Below are 10000 nucleotides of genomic sequence, written 5' to 3' on the forward strand. Positions count from 1 at the left end.
CATAGTTACTGTTCTTGTTTTCTTCCTCCATTTTTTCCTCTCTCCTCGTCCTTTTTGCTTTTCACTTAGTTTGTTCTCCTCTTATCTTTTTCCTCTCATTTTCTTTGTTTCGAAGGTCTCAAATCACTATTGCATTTCTTACAGTTCCTCACTACACTTCCTCTTACCTTTTTTACTTCCTCCCTTGTCGACATACCCCGGTCTTCTAGTTTATTTACTCTCCTGTCCCTCCCTCTTACCTTTTCCTTCCTTTTTCTTAAATTTCCCATTACTTCCTGTTTCCTTCATTATCAAACCTTCCCCACATGCGTTACTACTTTCCTTCCTCCCTCCTTGCCTCCACCCTTGACCTTATCTATTTGCTTGTCTTCTTCCCTTTCTCTTATTTTTTTTTTTTTAATAATTTTTGTGCCGCACCTCTGCTACATTTAAGAGGCTCTAGTTGAAGTTACACGGGTTTTCGAGCCTGTTTTTACGGTTCCAGTGACATATTAACAAAATTTCTGCATTATGAATAAGGGAAGCACTCTTGAGAATCTGGCTAATCATCTCTGTGGCCTTTGCAAACAGTCGTGGCAAAAGAGGAGAGAGAGGAAAGCGTTTCAGAATACGAGCCTCTTCCTACATGCGTCAGTGCTTCCTCTTCCTTCTCTCCTTGACTTTATCTAGTCTCTTTTTTCTTTCCCTTTCTGTTCGTATTTCCCTCACTCCCTATCCAACTCATTACCAAATCTTCCTACATACTTCACTAATTTCCTACTTCCTTCCTTTTTCTCTTCCGCCTTGACCTTAACTCATTGCCAAATCTTCCTACACGCATCACTACTACATATCCCCTTTCCTTCTTCAATTCTCTCTTGACCTTACCTGTAGTGGACTTGTTGATGGCAATGTGCTGGCCGTCTTCCCTCTTCCAGGTGACGATCGGGCGCGGTGACCCCTTGGCGCGGCACCGAAGCTTGATGTCACTCCCCTCCTGCGCTATCACGTCATTGGAACTCTCGTTGTCCACTATGTCGGGGGGCACTGGCGGGGGCGAAAAGGGAGAGTCAGTATAAGAGAGTCACACGCCGCGAGGGTTTGGAGATAGTGAGGGAGAGGCGAGAGAACTAGAGGCGAGAGAACTAAAAGAGAAAATAGTGGCTAGGGGAGACAGAGCTGCTAGTGGTGGTGGTTGGGAGCTATATTGGTTGAGGTAGAGATACGGGGGTAGGAGCGAGACGGGGGTGGGGTAGGGGTGGGGTGTGATACAAAAAAAGGCGAGGAATGAAATGGTAGGGGGGTGGTCGGTAGGGGTTTGGGGGTGGTAGGACCATGAGGGTGTGATTATTAGATTACAAAATGAGGGAAATGAGGAGGCCTTGGAGGTGATGAAAGAAATGAGGGGGAAAAAAAAAGAAGAGCATTTTATTCACAAGTGGAAAAATCGCACGCAAAAATGCATGAAATATTTGCTCCATTACCACAGAGGAAAGAACAATTCCTCTCCCTTTTCCTTCCAGCGTTCCTCCCCTCCTTCTCCCTCCTCTCTCTCTCCTCTCCCTCCTAAAAGAAAAAAAAGGCGAAATGAAAATCTTCTCGGAAAGAAAGTTCTCATAATTAAGAGACATAAAAAGTCTGGGAGAGAGAGAGAGAGAGAGAGAGAGAGAGAGAGAGAGAGAGAGAGAGAGAGAGAGAGAGAGAGAGAGAGAGAGAGAGAGAGAGAGAGAGAGGAATATTCCAGGACTAAACAGAAACTAATTACGACCCTACTATTTGGAAACCTCTTACACCACCACCATCTACACGGAAAAATATTTATGAAGCAGCATTCATACCCGCCTCCCCCGTACTCTCTCTCTCTCTCTCTCTCTCCACTTACTACGCAGTACAGCTCTCATCCTAATACACAGTCCACGAATAATACCATAGACGAAATGAATCTTTCTCTTCCACTCATATCAGTCACTCACAGGTTATTCATCACCTCATCCTGACTCCAACCCTGTCAATATCAACACCACAAACAAATTTTTCCTTTAGTCACACCAAACTTATAAAAGTCAATTAGTACAACCGGATAACTTGACTAACCACCTATTCTCTCTCTCTCTCTCTCTCTCTCTCTCTCTCTCTCTCTCTCTCTCTCTCTCTCTCTCTCTCTCTCTCTCTCTCACAACTAGATGGCCAGACGCTCACTTAAGTCCACCTGAAGGTTAATTAAACTATTAATCCAAATCTTAAGTGCAGTTTTTGTCAATAACACGATAAACTAAATTTGAATTGACCTTTCGTACTCTTTCCTTAGTGAGAGAGAGAGAGAGAGAGAGAGAGAGAGAGAGAGAGAGAGAGAGAGAGAGAGAGAGAGAGAGAGAGAGAGAGAGAGAGAGAGAGAGAGAGAGAGAGAGAGAGAGAGAGAGTGTGTTGGCATTTTTTCTCCTTTTCTTTTCCTTTCCTGCCCTTAAAGTCTTCCATTCCTATGCCTAAACGAACCGTCCTTACTCTTACTGTTCTCACCACACCGCCAACTCAGACTCACCCTAAAATAAAAAAAAAAATAAATAAATAAATAAAATAATCCCCTAAAAAAAAAAAACTAGCCTTAAGAGAACACTCCTTTACTTTCTAGAAATCGCAGTAAATCATCTCAGTACACAAAAAAAAAGTATAGATCACTTCTCAAATTCACTCTCAAAAAAAAAAAAAATCAGTATAGTCCCCCAGCTCTCCCCCCCAAAAAAAATAAAGAAATAAAAAAGCGCACAAACTCCCCCTAAGAAGAAAAAAAAAAAAAAAAAAATACACGCCTCTTTAGCTTGTAGAAAACACACTGAATCACCCCAGTATACCCCCCTGCCCCCACCAAAAAAAAAAAAAAAACGGAAGCACCCTTTAACCTTCTAGAAAACAGTAAATAATCCCAATACAGCTTAAAAAAAATCATAAAAAACACCCTATTATTTCCCCCCCCCAAAAAAAAAAAATAAATAAAACACCCCACCCAAAAAAAAAAATAAATAAAACACCCCAAAACACCTCTATCCCCTCCCCCCAAAAAAAAAACACCCCCTTAAAAACATCCCAAAACACTCCATCAAAAAAAAAAAAAAAAAAAAGTCAAAGCAAAGAACACGTATGACCACACCACCAACTGGACTCACCAACCACTGTGAGGTAGCCCGCGATGGTCATGGCAGAGGCGGTGTTGATCTGGCACATGTACTTGCCCGTGTCTGTCTCCCTCACGTTTCTGATGTGGAGGAGCAGTTTTTGTCAATACCACGAGAAATAAAACTTTAAATTTATCTTTCATACTCTTTCTTTAGTGAGAGAAAAAAATTAGCTCGTATATATATATTTTTTTCTGTTTTTCCTTTCCTGAACTCTTATTCTTCCATTCCTATGTATTAACCAATATATCCTCACCTGATGTGGAGGTAGTAGGTGTTCTGGCGCTTGTCCCTGCTGACCGTGATGCGATCGTTGCGCGTGATCACGTGGTTGGACACCGTCAGGATGGCAGAGTTCTCGTAGTGAATCCACGCCACCTACAGGGAGTGACAGGAGAGAGAGAGAGAGTGAAAGGAGGGAAGGGTTTGTGAGTGCATGAGTGGATAGGGATTAAAAGGCGGTTTTTTTTTGTGAGGGTGGATGAGTTAATGAGTGGATAGGTGGATGAGTCGACAGGGAGTGAAAGGCTTTGTTTTTTCGTGATGGGTGGATGAGTGGATGAGTGAATAGGTGGATGAGTGGACGTGAAGTGAAAGGCTGTAGGGTTTTCTGTGATAGGTGGATGAATGGATGAGTGGACAGGAAATGAAATGGTTGCGGGTTTTTTTTTTATCGTGGGTGGATGAGCTGATGATTGAACAGACAGTAAGAAGGCTGTAGAGTTTTTATTATAGGTGGGTAAGTGGATTGAATCGACAGGGAGCGAAAGATTGTAGAGTTTTTTTTTTTTTTTTTATCAAGTGGATGAGTAAAGTAAGGAAAGAAATGGGAGAAAGAAAGGTGTAAATTGACAAGTTATGGATGAAGGGAGGAAAAATACAAAGGGAGGAATAAGTATGGGAAGGAATGAAAGGAGGAAAAGTACGCAAAAGAAAAGAAAAAATACAAGAAGAATAGGTACGAAAAAGTATGAAAAAAAAGGAAGAGAGTGTAAGGGGGGGGATTAGTAATGAAAGAAGTAGGAAGAGATAAAATAATGTAAGGAAAATACGTAATATTAGAGATAGAAAGAAGAAATGCGAGAATAATAATATGGTATAGGAAACAGTCATTTGAGTTAAGAAGGAAGTGATATTAGGAATCATTTGAAAGTAGAATGGTGGAAATAGTTGAAATGACATTGAGGAAGCTGGTGAAAGGGAAATCGGTGTTAGGGAAAATGGGTGTTTGGGACAGGAAGGGAAATGGTGTTGTGAAGGGGACGGGAAAGGAAGGGAGTCTGGCGTTCGTAAGCGGAGAGGAAGGACTCAGGGAAATGGGTAGAAGAGGCGGAGGGAGTGAATGAACATGGAGGGGAAAGGGGATTAATCTTTTTCTTAATGTCTGTTTATATTGATCTATCTTTTTGTATTTGTCTACTGTATCTCCATCTATCTTTATTTCTACGCTCACCTGTCTGCCTATAAACTATCCGGATCTGTCTAATTTGTGTACCTGTATTCACTTTTGGAAACCTATGTTTATCTGTCAGTCTTTCTACATCTGCGTGTCTTTTCTTACACTTCTCATTCTATTAATCTGTCTAAATCTATCTTTCAGTTTGTCTTATTTCTCTCTATATGTATCTTTCTTTACATATTCCTTCACATAACTGTCTCACCATCTGTCTATTCAACAACATTCATAAACTCGTTTCCTTCCCTCCCCACCCTCGTCTCTCTACCATACGCTATACAATATTCAGAGGTTTTACTGTATATTTACACATATCTATCTCACTACCTGTCTATTTAGTCAAGTGAAATTAAGTGATTAATTAAAAAGATTCTTGCGTGGCTCCGTAACAATTAAAGTCACACGGGGCCGAGATATAAAACTCCCTAAAAATACTAGTAATGTTAAACTGAAACGCAAAAACTGTCTATTTAATTAACTACATACATTTACTCACTTCTTTCCCCTTCCCACCTTTCCCTCTTTCTCTCCCATACACTACAACACCCTCACTAAAACGCAACCCCTTCCTGACGCCTTAAAATCAATCGCTCCACCTGCCCGTGTTATCTTGCCGCTTACTGACCTTGTGGGAGCCGAGGTTGTCCACTCTGCAGGCAAAGCGCACATTTCTGCCTTCTGAGACGGTCTGGTTCTGGATCTCCGCCAGGAAGATTGGGTCCCGCGACACCACGCCTGCAGGGAGGGTAGAAGAAAAAGGGTTAGCTGAGGACGGGACACACAGCAAGGAGGAGGAGGGATAGGGGAGGGATAGGTGCTGCCAGGAGTTAGAGAAAGGGAGAAAACAAAGGGAAGAAGAGGAGGAATCACCATGGAAGGCACATACAAGGAGGAAAAGCAGGAGAGAGAGGGGAGAAAGTGATGTCAGTAGGTAACGAAGAGGGGAACATGAGAGCCAACTGAGGATGGGGCACACAACAAGGAAGAGCAGGAGGAGAAGAGGAAGAAGAAGGGATAGGTGGTGTCAGTAGGTAAGGGGAAATGTAGAGGAAGGGACCAATAAGATCAGTAAGGAGAAAATATGAAGGGAGGGAACTGGAGGAAGGAGGGAACACGTGGGGATGGAGGCAAGGATATAGGGACGCCAATGGGGGACTGGGAACGGAACACATACACCATGAGCCGAAGACGAGGCGGAAGGAAAGACATACACAGAGAGGAGATGGAGGTGGTGGTGGTGGTTGTGGTGATTGTGGAACACGGCAGGAGGAGAAAGTTGGGTGGAATAACAAGAGGGAATCCATTATGATGCGTGGGTGAATGTGTCTTGGTGTGCGACAAGGCGCTGCATCATACGAGTAAATAACTTAGTAATGCCTCTCTGAATTTAGTGGTTTGGTCCAGTAATTCTGAAGCAGTATAGCAGTATCGGCCGCTGGCTGGACGAGTGAGGCTCATCAGTGATTGGTGGGAAATAACGTGTTTTTTATGTTTGTGTTCGTTGTGACCTGAGCCAGCAACACTAAATGAAGTACCGTATTTTTTTTTCTTGCAGGAGGAGGGAAAAGAAAATAAAGAAAGGGGATGTGAGATGAAAGATGGGCATTTTCTTGCTGAAGGAGGGAAGGAGAGAAAGAAGGAATATGAGAGGAAGGAAAGATAAACAAATAACTCAACTTTATGATTTTCTGTGGCATAAAAACCAGAACATTACGGCGAGAGATTGAAATGTAACACTTTAATGATACTGATGGCCTCAACACTAAGAATAACACACACACACACAAAAAAAAAAAAAATCTATAGAAACTGAGAGTAAAACAACAAAGCTTACTCGTATCATAATCTTATATTCAATCCTTTAAAAGCCACATCATCTTTATCCTCCTTGCAAAACAACTTGTAGATATTGCAGTCACAGCGGTCGGACAAGCAGGCTGCTACAAGGGGCTGCTGTTACTGGCGGTGCAGGATGTGTGTGGGGCGTATGTCACCTCGGTGAAAGAAAAATATTGGCTTTGCATTGGCTGATAACTGTGTTGGAAAGTACTGTCATTGGTGCTGCTGCTTCTGCTATTGGTGAAGGACTGCCACGTGTTGGGCTGATTCCCTCTTGTACCTTCCCTACTACTACTACTACTACTACTACTACTACTACTACTACTACTACTACTACTACTACTACTACTACTACTACTACTACTACTACTACTACTACTACTACTACTACTACTACTACTACGGATTGGCAGACTGAGAAATAAGTTAACTTTTTATCATTCGAGATGTGAGGAAGTATGACAAACCGATATCTTCACATTCTTTCCTTACATTCTCCTCTCCCTCCGACCAGTCCTTAACATCCTCTCTCCCTCTCCCTCTCCCTCTACGTCTCCCTTGCCTCCCGTACACACACCCTACACCCTTCCACCCTCCCACTGACCCAGCCTGATGTACGCGCCGTGTGATACGTGTGTGGAACGTGTGTGCCAAATGTTCCTTGTTTCAAAGACAAAGTTGCGAGCGAAAAAGAAAAAAAAAATCATGTGAGAAAAAGGAAGAGGGGAGGTCGAGAGAGGAGAAGAGGGGAGGAGCAGAGGGCAGTAGAGGTGAGGGGAGTGAGAGAAGTGAGGGGAAGACTGTATTTTTTCTCGTCCATACTTTCTCACCCCCCATTTCTCCCTTTCCTCCCTCCCTCCCTTTCTCTGGCAGCCTCCCTTTTCACCCCCTTCTCTCCTTACTTAACGAGACACTTAGTGCGATTTACAACATCCCGTCAAGATGCAAAACCAGATTTAGTAGAGGAGAGTGCTGGAAAAGTGGAGGGAATTGCTCATAAGGAGGTAAAGAGGAGAGGGGGAGAAAGAGAGGGAGGGAGGGAGAGGTGGAGGGAAGGATGGTAAGATATGAAAGAAGGTGCTAATGTGTCTGAGAGGAAAACGAAAGGGAAATAATTAACTGGAGAAGAGGAATGGATGGATGACTAATGCGATACCAAGTTGACGCTGACGAGAGAGAGAGAGAGAGAGAGAGAGAGAGAGAGAGAGAGAGAGAGAGAGAGAGAGAGAGAGAGAGAGAGAGAGAGAGAGAGAGAGAGAGAGAGAGAGAGAGAGAGAGAGAGAGAGAGAGAGAGAGAGAGAGAGAGAGAGAGAGAGAGAGAGAGAGAGTATTGAGCTTTAAATGCGATCGATATTTTGCAAATTGTCTCTTTCCTCCTCCTCCTCCTCCTCCTCCTCCTCCTCCTCCTCCTCCTCCTCCTCCTCCTCCTCCTCCTCCTCCTCCTCCTCCTCCTCCTTCTCCTTCTCTTCCTCTTCTCTCACTCAACATTCATTTATCGTGAATCTATCTATACATCGCCCTTCTGTTGCCCAAATAATGAGGGAGGAGGAGGAGGAGGAGGAGGAGGAGGAGGAGGAGGAGGAATGAGGGAGGAGGAGGAGGAGGAGGAGGAGGAGGAGGAGGAGGAGGAGCAGAAGAAGAAGAAGAAGAAGAAGAAGAAGAAGAAGAAGAAGCTTCGAGGAGGAGGAGGAGCAGAAAGAAGAGGATGAGGAAGAAGAAGAAGAAGAAGAAGAAGAGGAGGAGGAGGAGGAGGAGGAGGAGGAGGAGGAGGAGGAGGAAGAAGAGGAAGAGAAGGAGGAGGACCCAGCACGCTGTAATAGCATAAAATATAACACTGGAAGAATGCGAGTCAGGCATAATAAGCGGACCACACAATATCCTCCCAGAATATTCGTGTCTCGGATAACAGAAAGGCTACAATCTTCCTTCAATAAGAGGAGGAGGAGGAGGAGGAGGAGGAGGAGGAGGAGGAGGAGGAGGAGGAGGAGGAGGAAGAGGCGAAGAGAGAAATGGCGAAGGAGAAGGAAGAAGAGGAAGATGAGTTGGGGAAAAAAAAGAGGGAAAAAAAGAAGGAAATTAAGGAGGAAGTTAGAAGTAGAAAAGAAACGAACAAAGGAAAAGGAATGGAGGAGAAAAGAAAGGAGGAGGAGCAGGAGGAAGAAGAGGAGGAGGAGGAGAAGGAGAAGGAGGAGGAGGAGGAGGAGAAGGAGGAGGAGGAGGAGGAGGAGAAGGAGGAGGCTGGTGGAGTGAAAAGATTCGTGTTCCAAAGAGTAAGAGAAAAAAATAATATTGAAAGAGTGATAAAAAAAGGGTAGCAAGGATTGGGAAGGTGACGGGATATTTGTGTGAGAGGCAGTAAAAGAGGGGAGGAGGAAGAAGAGGAAGAGGAGAAAGGAAAGGAGGAGGAAGAGGAGAGGTGCAGATTTTCAATGGAAACACTTTTAATGAAATTTTCTGATAAATTGACCAATATATCAAGTGTTAGGTGGATGTATTCCGAGTGTGGTGGTGGTGGTGGTGGCGGTGGTGGTGGTGGTAGTGAATGGTGGTGAAATTGGTGATAGGAAATAGTGGTGAGGATTAATAGTGGTGGTGGTGAGGGTGGGGGGATAGTGTCGGTGATAGTGTGAAATAGTAGTTGTTGCGGTGGTAGTGGTAGTTGTAGTGGTGGTGGTTGTGGTGGTGGCAGTAGTGGTGGTGGTGGTGGTGATAGAATGTCGGTTCATGTGGTTGAGTGAATGTTGGTTCATGCGATGCTGATATAAAGCTTAAAACGAAACAGTGATGAACTTACAAGTAATTTTGGGACAATAATTTGACGTGTGCGCTTAATCAAGAGTTATGGAGAATAAGTAGGTAGTTTTGGGTAATAGACAAGTACAGTCGTGGTCAGAAGTAAAAGCAACATTCTGTATTAACTTTTTGCCGTGTTTAATTTTTTCCTTCCGTCTCAAGTCCTCTCATCTGTTTGCGATCTATTTGTTGTTTGCTTTTATTTTTATTTTTATTTATTTATGTATATATTTATTCATGTATGTATTTATTCATATTTAGGAGATTTTGAGAGGAGATTCAGGAGGAAGGAATGAAAGAAATTACGCAACTTAAGCTAACGTAACAACCTAACATAACTTAACCAAATCTAACCTAACTAAACGTAACCTAACCTAACCTAACCTAATCTAATCGAACTAAACCTAACCTAACCTAACCTAACCTACCGTCATCTAACCTAACCTAACGTAATCTAAGAGACGTGACCTCGTGTAACCTAACCTAACCTCACCTAACCTAACATAACGGAACCTAACCTAACTGACTTACTATGGATGGAACTATTTTGTGGGTTATTAAGGGTAGAATATTCTCGTGGGATTTTGTATCTACGGGGACCTTGTGACGTACTGATTATTACTTCGTCAGAACAGCAATTAGTTTATTTGCTTCACTCAAACACTCTCTCTCTCTCTCTCTCTCTCTCTCTCTCTCTCTCTCTCTCTCTCTCTCTCTCTCTCTCTCTCTCTCTCTCTCTCATATCTAGATGGCTTATATTTTC

The 10000-nt window shown here is 43.2% G+C and overlaps 1 protein-coding gene and 1 pseudogene across 7 annotated transcripts in view; one reads left to right on the forward strand and one right to left on the reverse strand.

The window, feature by feature from the left end:
- Positions 1–5620, reverse strand: part of LOC135104320 (lachesin-like) — a 30996-nt pseudogene extending 25376 nt beyond the window's left edge.
- LOC135104319 (carbohydrate sulfotransferase 11-like) overlaps positions 1–10000 on the forward strand; it is a 240446-nt gene that overhangs the window by 10853 nt on the left and 219593 nt on the right. The gene's annotated exons all lie outside the window — the stretch shown is intronic.

The sequence above is a fragment of the Scylla paramamosain genome, chromosome 10 (genome assembly GCF_035594125.1).
Source record: "Scylla paramamosain isolate STU-SP2022 chromosome 10, ASM3559412v1, whole genome shotgun sequence".
NCBI lineage: Eukaryota > Metazoa > Arthropoda > Malacostraca > Decapoda > Portunidae > Scylla > Scylla paramamosain.